This window comes from Peromyscus eremicus, chromosome 11 (assembly GCF_949786415.1).
Source record: "Peromyscus eremicus chromosome 11, PerEre_H2_v1, whole genome shotgun sequence".
Taxonomy (NCBI): domain Eukaryota; kingdom Metazoa; phylum Chordata; class Mammalia; order Rodentia; family Cricetidae; genus Peromyscus; species Peromyscus eremicus.
In genome coordinates, this window is record NC_081427.1 from 37606199 (window position 1) to 37622269 (window position 16071).

At 35.5% G+C, this 16071-nt stretch overlaps 1 long non-coding RNA gene across 1 annotated transcript; it reads right to left on the reverse strand.

The window, feature by feature from the left end:
* Window positions 1–2294: 2294 nt before the first annotated feature.
* LOC131921769 (uncharacterized) lies at window positions 2295–14105 on the reverse strand. The gene is made up of 3 exons (XR_009382087.1): window positions 13973–14105; window positions 12400–12708; window positions 2295–3468 (listed from the first exon to the last, which is right to left on the reverse strand). It is a non-coding gene; the product is annotated as an uncharacterized LOC131921769 (long non-coding RNA).
* Window positions 14106–16071: the final 1966 nt, after the last annotated feature.

Sequence of the window (16071 nt, forward strand, 5' to 3'; positions counted from 1 at the left end):
TACTGTGACTCTATCACAATGAGTCAAGGATGGAAATTTTATTTTTATCCTCTCTACCAACTGGTAAATTACCTTGTTGCTTGTGACTTGATTTTATATTTGGAATACTGAATTAAAAGCATACAAACAAAATAAAGCTATTATTATTTTCCAAAATGGTTTAAGTTGATCATCCAATTAAAACAAGGCTATGTAATAAATCAAAGTAACCAACAGCAAACTTAGAGTGAAAATTATGATGTCACAACCTAAGCTTACAAAGTTAAGCAGCCATTTCTCAAATTTATACCATTTAAACCAATGTAAACATTTGACAAATTTATACCATTTATAAAATGTAAACATTTGACAAAGCATATATTATTCTATTGTGGATCCATCAAAATGTCCTCATAAAAATTATACAAAAATAGTGTCTAAAATGTCAACTATTTATGAATAATTATTTTAGAAATAAATCCTAATACTATGGTCTTATAGCTGGAAATAAGAAATATTTTAATGAAAAGTCTAAATAATAGCCTTTTTTTTCCTTTTAAACTGAAATAAAAATATGGGTTAATCATATACACTATCCAAATGTCTTGCATTTGGTAGTTGGCTATGTCACCAGACAAAGATTATTGTGACATTTCAGCTGAACTCAAAACCTAGTTTTAGCTCTGATTCACAATAAAATGCCTACTGTTTTATAGGCTAGCGTATTTTGTACTTTTTCAACCAACTTAAGGCTTGCAAAAAAAAAATCCTTTTGTTCTACTTCAAGTACTCATGACATCATCATCCATTGTAGGAATATGTTTATCTGCATGTCCCCAGGCTTGACAACTACATGTCTCTTGTTTAGTGGTAGGGCCATATTTTCTGTAGGAAAGGAAAAAAAAAAAAAAGAACTGATTCAGTTGTCACAAGAACAGTGGAGCAATAAAGAGGCACTATCCACAACCTCACTCACTGGGAACATTGTCAAATCTCAGATCTCTTTCTCAAAAGAGTATGTTAGGGAAAAGAAGAGAATGAGGTTTAGTCTATAATTATGCAGCAAGTCATTACAGGTTTGAAACACAAAGTGACAGTTTCTAACTTTTATAAGAAAAGTACCTAACCTTACATTGTTGAGAACCCTTTCACATGCTAAGTAGGAAAGGAGAACACTTGTTAGTTTTCCACAGTGCTGCTCACCAGAAAAACAGCACAGGAGTTTGAGAAAAGTCCCCATGTTATCATCAGCACCATCTGATGCTACCTCACAGAAAAGTCCGTTTTTGTACTATTAAAATCCGTCCATGTTAAATCAATAGCCAGACATTCCTCTATTGTAAAACTCTGTTCTCAATTATATCATTAGTACAACACACCCTAGCTTTGTCAAACCTATCCATTCGAGTTCCCATCATGATTCTTCTATTCCAAACGTTAACCTAATGAAAACAGGATTATTTTGTAAGTCCCCCTCATTATTCTTGTAAAGTAAAAATCATTTAAACTGATCTTTAATATCATTACTAGAACAAATACATATGCATATATTCCATATATACATGCATATTATTTATAAGATGCTTCACTCTATAGTATTTCAAATGAATACAAATCATTTGAAATGGTTGTTTAGAGCCTTTACCTTTAAAAGCCCTTCATATTCACAGCCATCTCCCTTAATCTACAGCATGATCTTGAATGATAACGAAGCCAGATGGTTACAAGATTCAGGAAACAAACAAATAAAGCAGAGGGGCAGGAGATTGTGATTGCCTAATGCATCAAAGTCAGTCAGCAGCAGAGACAGGTGGGCTCACATCCAGGTGTTCGGTCTATGGCTTTTTCACTAAGTAACAGATTAATGGGGCTCAGAGCAAATGGTATTTTTCAGGACTTTTGAACATCAAAGATACTTATCTATTAGGAATTGAAAATTATGAAGTCTCTACTAGCAATAATGTTTAAAATGTTTTTGAAAGGGATATTGAAGCTTTGGATAAACCCAGACATTAAAATTATTTGAACTGGTTTCCTTTACACATCTGACTTGCACTATACCTCATTTAAATTTTCAATTTAAATAATGCACTCCTTTCTCCAAATTGTGAATGCATAACAGCCACAAGGAAAGATGTTAATCAGGACTATACACATGTACACACACACACACACACACACACACACACACACACACACAGCACATATATACACACTTGCATACAAAGCACACATATACAGCAAATGCATATGCACGTGTAATGATAAGCATAATTCTTTGCAAGGAGTACCAAATTCAGTGACTACTTGCTGGATGATTCTGTGTATTTCTTAATCAAATGATCAAATATTTTAAGGTGACATGGAAATAACAGATGAAAATCAGATACCTAAGTCTACATGAAATGTGGTCTATCTTTTTCACCTACAGTTCCAGCATCTTATAGACTCAATTATGGGTTGCTGTAAAAGTTTCTTACCTGCTAGCTAAACACACATCCTATACAATCAGGAGTTTAAATTAAGCCACCTTTGATGAACCATGATATGTATGAAATTGTTCATCTGCCTCTTCCAGAATAGATCCTGTTTCCTTCTTTGTCCCTTACCCACTACCCTTCACAAGGAATTCAGATATGGACAGGTTACATTGGATGATACAGGGTAAAAATTTGTCATTGCATCTAAGAATGCTTTCTGATTCTTCTTGCTTCTCTGTCAAGAGTCAATTACATCGAATCTTCAGAGAAACAAAAGGGAAAATTGGACCAAACCAAAATGGTCAGTAACTAAAACAAGTTATCTTTTGCATTATTCACATTTTCAGTAGAATTATGAGCTGCTGTTTTATCATGGATATATTGGACAAAATGATATCACACATTGACTCTTTCTACTACATCAACTTTCTGTGCTCAATCCTAAATCATCTTTCAGCAGAGAAACATGGCATCTTGATAATTCATCTCCATAGATCTCCCTGTATACTCTTATATGACATTTTCAATCTGTTAAACACCATGCAATCATAACATTTTCAAATTGCAAATCATATCATCTGACATTGGCAGGGCTTTCCTTTGCAAAGCAGTACTTCTTAATGGAAATTGGAAAGAGCTGCATTTCCTAACCTTCTGCTATATCATCTCTATGGTTTCTGCTATCTATTGTTTCATAACAGGGCATCCAAACCCTCTATGACTGAAATAACGTAATCACTGATTTGCTTATAATTTTGAAAAATGAGCTGAGCTTGAAAGGAACTATTTCTTCTTGCTATTTACATCAGCCAGGGCTCTTTAACCGGGTCTAGAGAACCCAGTGCTACGATGTTCTCTTCATGTGACTGGAAGCATGGCGTTACGTTGGCAAGGCACATCATCGATCCATCATATGTTCCCCTCACTGCGGCTTGTCGGACTTGCTCATTACAAGGCAAATTTGGGACTTCCAAAGCAGTAAATTGAAGTATGAAGTGTGAGTTGTACCCTAGGATGAAAAACACATAAAGATGCTGAGACACACACATTTGCACACACAGAAATGACCCATAAAAACAAAGTCAGAAAACAATGTATCTGTAAGGTTAAAAACAAAATCCCATACAAAACATTGGGAGACAAAAACCTTCCAAAAATACCATTGAATTTGTCTGGTGTTGTTTGTACACCCAGTGAGACTCCTTTAAAGAAAAATAATTTTTCATTTGCAAGTGGCTATTAGTTGGAGATAACTTCTGGGTTAGGCATGGGGGCTTGTGTCTACTCCTTCTCACAGCACTAGCATACCCCTGGCTTGGACCTGTGCATACTGACACAGTCTGTATGAGTTCCTGTGTTGTTAGTCCTATTGTGTCTACAGAGCCTTGTTTGCTTGGTGTCTTCAATTCCTCTCCCACAGAGTTCCCTAAGTTCTGGGGGGAGGGAGAAAATATTTGATGAAGACATCCAATTTAGGACAGAGTGTTCTAAGATCTCTCACTTGCTGTACATTTTCCAGTTGTGAGTCTTTGTATTTGCTCACATCTGCTGGAGAAGAAAGCTTCTCTGATGGTGACTGAGCCAGACGCTGACCTATGAGTATAGCAGAATTTCATTAGGTTTATTTTATTGCTTCATTCATTTAACAGAACAGTATTATTGGTTTTCCCCTAGATCCATGACCTATCCAGTCTCTTGTTCTTGGCCACTCAAGCAATGTCAGGTATAAGTTCCGTATCATAGAGTGGACCTTAAATCCAATCAGATATTGCCTGCTTACTCCCACAAGCTTTGTGACACTATTGCAGCAGCCATCTCACAGACAGGTGACCATTGTGGATTGAAGGGTTTGTGGCTGAGTTGCTGTTTGCTCTTCTCCTCCATCAGCATACAGAGTCCCTTCCAGCACTCTGAATACTAGTCAATCGGGGTGAGGCACCAGCTCAACTTCTCCATGTTCAAAGAGTTATGTAGGTGCTGTCTTCAGCAACAGAGCCTTATCATCATTTTTTGCAGAGCAATAAATACTCTTGATAACAGCGTGGGTTGTTTGGGGGTTTCCATGGGGAACCTTGGGTCAACAACTCAATTCAGCATAACCCATTCCTGTCACTGGAGATTACATTTCGTGGTGAGAGGTGTCAGCTGGGGCTTTGTTTCCCCATTATTTGGAGATATCTTATTTAGGACTGAGTCTAACTGCAATTTATTAACGAGGAGAATGAAGGTGAGCTTGAAGTTAGCCTGTGCTACCTAGTGAGTTTTAACACAAACTGCACAGCAAAGTGAGACCCTGTCTAAAAAAAAAGTTCTACACTAGGAACTCATTTGTAGTACTTTTATTATAAAAGTTACATGAAATACTTAGTTTTCTCTTTACATTGAAGAAGGTTCCATCACTGAATAAAATTACACAAACTAAATGTGACTCCACCTTTGAATCATTCATGGGGACCTATTAATATCATCTAACTGGGGATACCAAGAGAGCACATAGGCTAGTGTGTAACCAAACCAAGTGAACAACAGCAAAAAAAGTTCACTTTGTCTTTGACAACTATGTATTGGGTTTTAGAAATTAATCATAATGATCTTAATATGCCAGGGTCTTAGCCACTGTTCTATTGCTGTGAAGAGACACCATGATCAAAGCAACTCTTATAAAAGAAAACAGTTTCAGACACTTAGTCCATTATCTTCATGGTGGAAGCACGGCAGCATCAGGCAGATGTGGTGCTGGAGAAATAGCTGAGAGCTCTACATCCTGATCTGGAAGCAACAGGAAGACGGAGAGAGCCGAGGCCTGGTATGGGCTTTTGAAACCTCAAAGCTCACTCCCAGTGACACACTGCTTCCAACAAGGCCACACCTACTGCAACATGGCCACACCTCCTAGTCCTTCTAATCTCTTCAGACAGTTCCATTCTCTGGTGACTAAGCATTTGAATATGTGAGCCTATAGGGTCACTCTTATTCAAATTGCCACAGCTAGAAAATGTATTATATAAGTGTATTAATATTATAGAGAGTATTTTTAAATAGGATTTTGAAAACTGCATGTATACAATATTATTCATTTTGTCTTTTAAGCTTTTTTTGACAATAACTATATTAGACGTAAAATGAGAGACTAATCTTTCAAACAGTATTTCTATGTGGCACATATTAATTACAGAAATAATTTAAAAGTATTTGGAGTTTTGATGACAACAATAAAGGAACTCTCCCTAAGCTGAGCCCTGGAGGACCCTTCCCTTGGCTCTAAGATGCCCTGTCATGGCATATTATTTTTTCAAGGCGTCGTGAGCACTAGAGTTCTCTGAATAACCTTGGAGAATGTTTGTTTTTATTATGGCTGTTAAATGTGTGGCTGGTTCACAAGTTGTCAAACCAATATGATTCACTTGGTGCAATGGATTTTTATTAAATTAAAAAAAGGGATCCCTCTCAAGACACACTAATGCAAGAAAAGTGTATCAAGAATCAGCATTTTGGTTGGTAAAAAGTAAAAATATAGAGAGACTTGTCAGCTATTTATATTTCATGGATGATATTTACAGTGAATCAAAAATCACCTAAGCTACTTAAATTCTTAATGAAACACTAATTCCATTTACATGAAACTATACCATTTTTAAGTACCTCTTAAAGAATATAAAATGATTACACTACTAATTTTTACTTACTACATATGGCTTTCTTATCCTAAAAATTTATCTTTTATATCATGTTACATATATATAATGATGTACTTATATCATGCATATTAACTTGAATTAAATCTTTTTATATTACACATGTAAAAATCTGCAATAAGTTTGTAAATAATCCTCAGGAAGTGAAACATGATCACAAACTGGCTTCAGTCCTTTTTGAAGGTCAAGCTCTGAATGTACCATGGACATTGCAGGAACTAGGAATTTTGACTACACTTCAAGATAGGTAATTCAGTTGCCTGCAAACAAACAAACAAAAACAAAAAAAACAAACAAACCAAAAAAAAAAAAACATTTTCTGGTTGTTAGTCCTCAACTGATTTGGCTGCTGTGATTGACACAATATATAGAAATCATTAGACTATCACTCTTTTATTTTTTCTCTTCTTTTTATTCTTTTCATTTTGTTCCTGGTTTGGGGACCAGGCTCAGAGCCTCAACACACTCTCCCACAGAGCTGCCCACCCACCCACCCCACTTTACAAGTTTCTATAAGGTTCATTCTTCAAGATAATATTTTTAAAAGCATCAGTGAGCTGCTGTGTGTCTTTGAGGAAGGAGGAAAAAGACTAGACAGCTGACATGAGTCACCATGTGGGTGATGATAAGGACAAAGAGTGCTAGAAGGAAAAGGAAACATTATACAAGGATGTGGAAAACCCGAAGAAAGCCTTTATCCCTGTTACTTTATCACCGTAAACAAGCTTCTTCACATAACAGTAACAAATACCACAAGTTTGGATTCTGTGAGGTTAAACAACAAAACATAATCAGGTAAGCTAAAAAGCCGAATAGCCAGTAATAAATCAATGACTAAAATATTTAAAAATGTCATGAGGGGCAGGAAGCACAGCTCAGTGCCAGAGCCCTTGCCAAGCATTGGGTCTTACTCTTGATACTACAAAAGAAACTAAAATATTGTCATAGAAATAACAAGCTAACAGTGGTGTGGTGTGGTGTGGTGTGGTGTGGTGTGGTGTGGTGTGGTGTGGTGTGGTAGACTCTGCCCTCAGGAAGATGAGGCAGGAGGACTATTATGACTCCAAAGCAAACCTGTGATATGTAATGAGGTTCAGGCCAGCCTGAAATAAGGAGTGAGACCCTATCTCAACCTCCTTCCCAACTGTAAAAATAGAAGTCAATATTCAGGTCTAGTGAAAAAAAGTGTAAGTACATTCTAAAGCTGTTTTGTATTATAAATACATATGTATGCACATGCAAATAAAACAACACACACTAACTGCATGAGGTGAATTGATAAACTTTTTTGACTCATGATTTAAATGACTTCAAATCTACTTTATAATAGTAAAACAACAGTACCTAAATGATCATTTTCAGAGAAAAAACATGATAACAATAACTCTTAGCAAAGACAAAATAAAAGCGCAACAGAGTAAATGCAAACATTTAGCACATATCCCTTTTGGAGGAAAAACAGGCAAGCTTTGGAATGTAAGTCAAACAAGGAACTACATAAATTATGCCCAAAGGATTGGCCCAGAGTGCATCCTGTTGAGAAACTAAAGACTCATCTTCCCATGATCCTTTGCATTAGTTTGACTTTTCTGTTCATTATTTCCAAATCTGCTGTTGCTGAAAATAAAATGTGATATTTTCTATTCCAGTAAAGCAAAGATCACTGTACATCTCTGTCTCCTAGTAACCCACCCCTCCAGATGCATCTCAAGTTCAAGACAAGATGCTGAGTTAGCAGAAATGTCATGCAGAATAGCACAATGACTTCTGGCCCTAACCAAAGACAGTTGTCATTTATATTCATCAAGGAAGTACTCCACAAACACCAAACTGTGGACCCAGGTCTCAGTTTGTTATTTGATTATCCAGCTTAATCCCATTAGACGCTGATCTTTCAGAGAGCACAGAAAACTGCTGACAAAATGCCTCTGTAAACATTCGAGATTCTCTATGCAAGGAGTGTCCAGCCTCAGTAAGAACTAGTGTGTACACTTATTCGGATTTAATCAAAAGAAATCGCAAGTGAAAATAAAGAGCTCCAAATGTCTTAAAATAAAATCTTACGAGACACTGTGACTGAAACAAGCCTACTTCTCTTCCTCACTCAGAATCTGTGGATTCTTGAGAAGTGTTTTTTCCATAAGATGGTCAAATGCTTTAATCTCTTCAGAAACCTTAATTCGCAGTGTATCTCCAGAGAGCTTTTCGTTTCTGTTTATCATAAATCCTGTATTTACTTTTTTTTTTTTTTTTTTTTTGGTTTTTCGAGACTGGGTTTCTCTGTGTAGCTTTGCGCCTTTCCTGGGACTCACTTGGTAGCCCAGGTTGGCCTCGAACTCACAGAGATCCGCCTGCCTCTGCCTCCCGAGTGCTGGGATTAAAGGCGTGTGCCACCACCGCCCGGCGTAAATCCTGTATTTTCAAGTGTATGGACACTAAATATAGTGTCAGTCATATTATAAGATATAAAAGAAAGAAATATTATGTTTGGTTATGTTTTGAATGTCTTAAGGAAAAATAGAATCCAGCATACAGAGACCAAAGAATAGTTTTTGGATAAAAACTAAAAAAAAATCATGGAATTTTGTAGATGTTCAATAGTGGGGCTTTATGAAATGATCAGTAAAGCATTTTCTCAGTCATAGAAACTAATTCATCCGCAGTGAGGTGACGACTGTGACTGAAACTCCAAACTAGATTCAAAAAAGTCAGGCTTCATGAACAAAATCATTTGTTTGCTTCTAACTTCTTTCCCTCACCAGTTAAACAGGTTTAATGACCAACCTCACCCAACCCTCTATTCACAAGGAGTAAACAGTACCCAAAGCATTATAATATAAGTGTGTTTGTAAAAAACTAATCTACAAACACAAAACTTGTTTTTCATCTTACTATAAAAGTTGTATTTTACCAAAATGGTGAGGACATAAAAGAAAATAAAATTTTGTAATTATAATTATACTTGAAAGTTTTTTTTTTACAAAATTTAACAGGGCCTATTTTTTAAAAGACAGGCAACATGATTGTTAAGTGTTTCTAGAATCAAAATAACATTATAACAAATGTTATCAACACAGAATGTTTATGATTCCCCTTTGTAAGTTAGTAAACATTTAAGAGCGATCTTTCTGCAATGCCAGGTAGGGTACTAACAGTTAGCATAGCTTAAGTAAACCTCACAAATTTTCCCTAAAGGTGTGAAGGAAAGAAGTCATGAAACTTGGAATAAGAAAAAGATGAATTTCTTTTTCCAGAAGACAGCAGTAGAGCCAAGGAAGGAAATGTCAAGAACCAGGATCCAGACACAGGAAAGACCATGGCACTAAGAGAAGGATGAAAAGGTGGAAGCCTGGAAGCTGTGAAAAAAATGCAGAATTCATCACAGCAAGAAAGGTTGTAGGTGCCTAGAAGAATGAAGTTTATCTCACTGATACTGACATGATGACCAAGTGCTACTTATTATTATTATATCTTTTAGAATACTAAATTATTATCGTTGGATGTGTCTCAAGCAAAACTTCCACATTCAATAAGCATGTTTTGGATATTTGTGCTGTCTTAGTTATTTTTCTCTTATTGTAAGACCAAAGCAACTTATTTTTAAAAAGCACTTAATTGGCTTATGTTTCCAGAGGGCTGGTAGAGTCCATGATGGCAGAGAAAAGGCATGGTGGCAGAAACTGCTGAGAACTTACATCTCCAAACTTAATCAGATGGCAGAGACACTGGGGATGGAGAGAGGCTTTTGAAACCTCAAACCTACCCAAAAGTGACACACCTCTCCAACAAGGGCACATTCATTTTCTAATCCTTTCTGAAGACATACTAATTGTGGACCAAGTCTTCAAATCCTGAATATTATGGGGGACATCCCATTCAAACAGACACTACATGTGTCTTTGTGAAAACTCACTTAAATATTGTTATGCTTTCTCTTTTTAGTAAAAATGTTTAAACAAGAATTTTATACATATATTTTATGCATATAACACATTTTGACAGGGGAGCAGAAGTTAAATGCAATCCTCAGCTATATAGTGAATTTGAGACTAGCCTAGGATGCATGAATGATTCTCCCAGAAAAGAGAAAAAAAGAATGCTAATAATCAAAGGCGATTGTTGGGAAGAATTAATAGCCTCAAACACTTTGTTACTTAGCAGATTGATGAATGGGAAATATTGTAAACAGGGAACATGAGAAAAGAGTATTGATGGCAGTCAAGAAAATACAATCTTTTTGTGACTTGTTGAGGCTGAGAAGTCTTGTGAGATCTGTGAAATGTTGTTATACTTGAAAATAGTGTACCAAGTTTATACAAAGGTTCAAACTTATTTTCCCTACTTAGCAGGCTGTAGCCAAGGAATAAAGTGGCCTTCTTCAGACAGAATGTAAGCGCTGAACACTAGCAAGGGAAAATGAAACTTTGGCAAAGAAAATAGCGATAAAGAGGAAATGGGAGACATAGGAAAGCACTGGACCCCAAAACCATATTGACAGCATATGTTGTCTTCTTTCCATGTCGTTGAGCAGGTTACTGAACCCAGGGCTTCAGGATTCCTTGTTGCAAAATGAAAATAAGTTAAGAGCAACATTTAGTTCATAGAGTTAATCTCTGTGCTGCCTGTCACTTTCTGAAAGATGCCTCACTTGCACTTTTACAGAAAGAGAGGCCCTGCTTCAAAGGTGGAAGAAGAGAACAAAGACAATTTATTAAAGTCCGGAGTATAGCTCAGTGGTTGTCTCAGTTAATGTTCTATTGCTGTGAAGAGACACATGATCAGGGCAGCTCTTATAATGGAAAATATTTAATTGGGGGTGCCTTACCGTTTCGGAGGTATGCTAATAGCGAGGTAGCTCAGATTTCTACATGGAGAGCAGCAGGCAAAAGTAAAAGAGAGACACTAGACCATGATGAGGTCTGTGGCACATACTGGTGCCAGAGACCGTGTGAATGCCCATGGTCTGTGCTCTTGCTGACTGTAAAGGGCAGGGAAGCTACTTTTGCAGTGGTATAGATGACTGCAGACTCACAGTTGAAAAAGAAGGAAATAAAAGGCTTCTGCGACAACCCCTACCTGCAGCTCACCTCCACCCCTCAAAGAAAATTAACAGCTTAGACAAAAAGCCATTGAGGAGCATTCTTAAGAACTGTGATAAGGATGCTGAACTGCAGCTCCCGTATTTGATGGCTTCTAGTGGGGTTGTATGCAGGGAAGCACTCAGTTTTCTTGAAGGGGCTGGCCACTGGGAGTTTGACCATACTCCAGTGAGTATATGGGCAACACAAATGGTACAATTTTGTTTCTATTTCTTCTTCCTTCTTGGGGGAAGGTCAAGAGATAGGGGGATGGGCCTTGGAAGACTGGAAAGTGAATGTGATTGGAGTGCATGATGTGAAATTCCCAAATAATCAATAAAAATACTATGTTGGAAAAAAGTTGTAAAATTTAAAATTAAAATTGAGAGCAATAGATTGTCTTAATACAAAACAATTTGTTTTCTTATCATTATAAATTGTATCTGTATAAAATGCCATTGTCATGAAAACTATATACTTCTGCCTAGTCTACTATCTTTTATTTTAATTATTGAAAATAGATTTTTAATGCAATGTATTGTGATTATGGTTTCTCCTTCACTAGCTCCTCCCAGATCCTTCTCACTTCCCCATCCACCCAAATTCATGCCCTTCCTTTCTCTCTCATCAGAAAATAGCATCTAATAAGATAAAATAAAGCAAACAAAAAAGCAGAGAAAAGGCATAAGAAACACATATAAATGAAGATACACACATATTATCACACACAAAAACATAAAATTGGAAACAATAATATATCAAAAGACCTGTAAGGGTAAAAACAAAACAAAACTTCAAAAACTACCATTGAACTCGTTTTGTGTTGACTGTCTACTGCTGGGCATGGGAGCCTGCCCATAAGCATGGTTTACAAGCCACTGTCTTTTCAATTTTTTTTCTATCCATTCTCAATCTAAGAGTCAAGGACTATAAAATAGACATCGCTTTTCAAAACCTTGAGGGACTTGACATTTTCAGATATTCTGTAGCTTTTGTTTTTCGACTTCTCATCAGTTTCAAGTCTGAGACTAAAAAGCTGTGTAGCCGAATACATGATATTTTTAATTAGCCATTAATTAGCTATTAATTAGACATCCTACAAAAGAATGGGAGTACAGCTCTTTGTCCTCTTTGAGGACAGCACGTGCAAGAAAAACTGAAAAATACCTGCTACTTCTGCCTTCGGTGTCGGTTCAGGTCTGAATTTTGCTCTTAGAAGAGGCTCAATAATGTGTGGACGCACAGGGGCCTCCAGACTACAGATCTTCACACCAGGCATCGGAGGCACTTGGCATTGGGAGGAAATTCAGAATGGACCTGTCAGTTACAAACTTTTCTTCATTTTTTTTTCATCGTAAAGATTTGCTAAAAAGTATACTCACCCTGATGAAATATACAAAACTATTTTATAGCACATGATATTGGTCCTTTATCCATAATCAGATTGTACTTCCAGTGATTATTTATTGTTGTGATCTGAAAATAGAAAAAATGAGACAAAATTATTTATTCTGGTTTTAGTTAGATGTTATTAGTGTAACAAAGAAAATCATAGCGTTGAGGGGTTTTTGTCCTTTGTCAATTTTATGTTCCCTGCTTTAATAAGCATATGTTTTATTTCTAACTTTCTTCTAAACATGTTCACAAGTTTCTGTTATTTGTCACATATTTATTTTCTTTTTATATTTTAGCAGTGGGAAAGAATATATGATATTAACACAGGAATGGGTTACTTGGGAAAAAAAGATCAAAAGACATAAATACACATCAGATGTGTATAAACCAGACTGGTGCTGCCCTCTTTTGGAATAAATAAGTGAGGGGTGCTCCTGGATTCTGAGCAGTTTACTGTTGTCTGTATCTCTCCATTACCACCTTGCTAAGGAAACAAAAGGGTGGCCAGCAATCCACACATTTCCTGCTAAGGAAAAACAATGGAGAATCATTTTAATTTGACAGATTCTCACAAATTAAATTGCTGTTTAGCAGAGGACTATTTAGTGTCATACTAAATAAAAGCATATTTGCTTTAACCACTATAAAATCCAGATTAGATGATAGTCCAACAAACTATCATACTAATCTCATTGATGTTTGAATTTTCATGTAAGTTTTTCAATAGTTACATAGTTCTTTAAGTGCAAATTTTAGCTAAAATGAAATAGACTGGTATTTAATTAATTTTTAAACATTTTATTCAATTATGACAAACATTGGGAAAGCCTTAAGTATCCATAATTACGGAAAACACTGAGTATATTTCCATTTCTATTATACTCATACCTATTTGGGAAATGTCAAAACTTGCAGAAATTATCGCTGCCATCCAAAGGCAGGAAGCAAATGCTAGATGAGCTATGCAGACCTGAAAGTCTAGGTAATTCAGGCACAGCTGAGATGAGCCCACGGCCAGAATATTGCCTTTCCTCCTGGCACCAGAGAAGCTAATGCTTACAAAAATAAATTAAATGTAGTATCTTTCTATGCTCTTGCTGAGAGAGACAAAATCAGCTGAACACAATGCCTGCTGAAAGTCACAAGGAACCAAGAACTGATTATGTTTCTCAGCAGCATGAGCCTGCTTGGAGAGAAATTGTTTGCAACTCTGATAAAAATAATTCCCTGCAGATTATCATGATAGAAAAAAAAATAAATGAAAATTACTGTGAAACCCTCCCAAAAAGAAAGTCTCAAAAAGCAAACAAAGGCATTAATGGATTCGGAGCAACATAAACATCACCTCAAAACCTTCAGATTGGAAAAGAATTAGTGCTGAGGTAACCCTGCTTTTTGACATCATTTTCAAAGGACTTTTGGGAAATCCTTTTCACAAAATTAAACTCTTGCACTATGGGTTGCACAAATTACTGCCAGTAACCTCCTGTGTGGAAAAAAGAAAAACCACTTTAATCATTCCCTAAAAACAGAAAAATATTAAATTCTTGGCTTCATTAAAACATGTCAGGAGTAACTATCAACAATTCCCAAGAACAGCAAAGACTGATAGCTTGTAATATATAATGAATGTAAAAAATATATGTATATAATCACTAAAATACACAACTATCTCCATAATTATTAGAATCAATTATCTTCACTTAAGTATTATTTTTAAAGCCCAACTTTATATTTTTGCATGGTTTTTAAATATCTACATCAAAATACTGATCATATGAATGAATGTTGTTAATTATACTTATTGCTAATCAAGCTTTCATCTTATTTAAAATTTTTATATGTATACACAAATGAATATGTTACATATATATTTTTATATACACACAATTTATTCATTTGTTTCAGAAAAGTAACACAATATATTGGCACAGATGTCAAACAAAAATTATGAACTCATTGACCAAAGTCGTATTATCAGAAGTAAGTCAAATTTCTAACAAAGATGACAAGGTACAAATGAAGTTAAATTATGTGATCATATAGGAGTCACAACACCCAGGTGCAACTTGCCATATTGGATACTGTAGACTCAACCTAGATCTATAGATAAGTAATTTGTTTGATTTGGGGTAAGAAAATTGAATAGAGATAGTCTAGACAGAATGACCTCATTACATATATTTGTTTCACAGTAGCCCAAATCTAATGAAAACTCCAAATTACTTTATTAAATAACTGTTTTAGTTGTGTATATATGTTGCTTTCTATGAGATACTGGCAATTCTACTGTAGCCATATTAAATTCTCTATTGCATGACAAAAAAAAATGTAAAAGTCCTGTGAAGTAAATGTAAGAAACTAGACAATTTGATTTATTCCTCTTTTTCTGCTGTTTATTTCTTCTAAATTTTCTATTATCAAATTAAGGCATCTAAAATATGTATGTTCAGGCATAAATTTCAGAAAATTTTCCAATTTTAAACAACTAAAAACTGGAAAAACTAGAATATAAGGAAAATCCCAGTGTGCTTACATCTTTCATTTTTAATATTTCTTGGTGCTTACATCTTTTATTTTTAATATTTCTTGGTGCATTTCATTGTACTATTTTAAGTTTAATATATTTATGTTGTTCTTCAGATTGGATTGGATTGTTTGCAATGCTTGGAGAATGGAATATTTGAATGAAAGAAATAAGGACCAGGATTGAAATTTTAGGACTAGGATTAAAATTATTTTGACCTAGGAAATGTAAAACAAATTCCAAAGGAAATTTTTAAAAAACTGGGAAAGTGAGCTAGCAAAAAAAAAAAAAATTGAACTTTATACCTGGATCATTTAAATTGATTCTGTATAACATCAGCATTTATTGATACACATAACATGGTAAGAACTAACAGTGGTTTGGGGCATTTAAACAAACAAAACAACAGAAAAACACCCACAATGAGTGATCTCAGACAGACACAAGGAACTCTTGAAAATGTACAGATCAGTAGACATCATTTTGTGGAGCAATTCCAAATTCTCACAGAAATAAGTAAGAAATTCCCAATACTCTTTAATTTGGAAAAAAAATAAGCTCCCTGAGTGTGTGTGTGTGTGTGTGTGTGTGTGTGTGGCGGGGCGGGGATGATTTCATAGGTTGATACATCATTAAGAACAAAAATCTCCATCTTCTTCAGCTTTCCACAGAACTGAGAAATCCAGGTCATCATCAGCATTTCAGCATTCCTCAGTGCCAGATACTTGACTCCTCCTTTCAATCTGTTATTGGCCACTGTCTATAATCAATCTATTCTCATTGCTGTGGGCAAATGTGTTGTAGTACATGTCATTTTTCTCAAAACTTACAACCAACACTGAATAGAGGACTTTGTCAATTGTTATCCTTTGCAGAATTCTGGTATGACAGACAAAATACAGAGATACACACAGAGA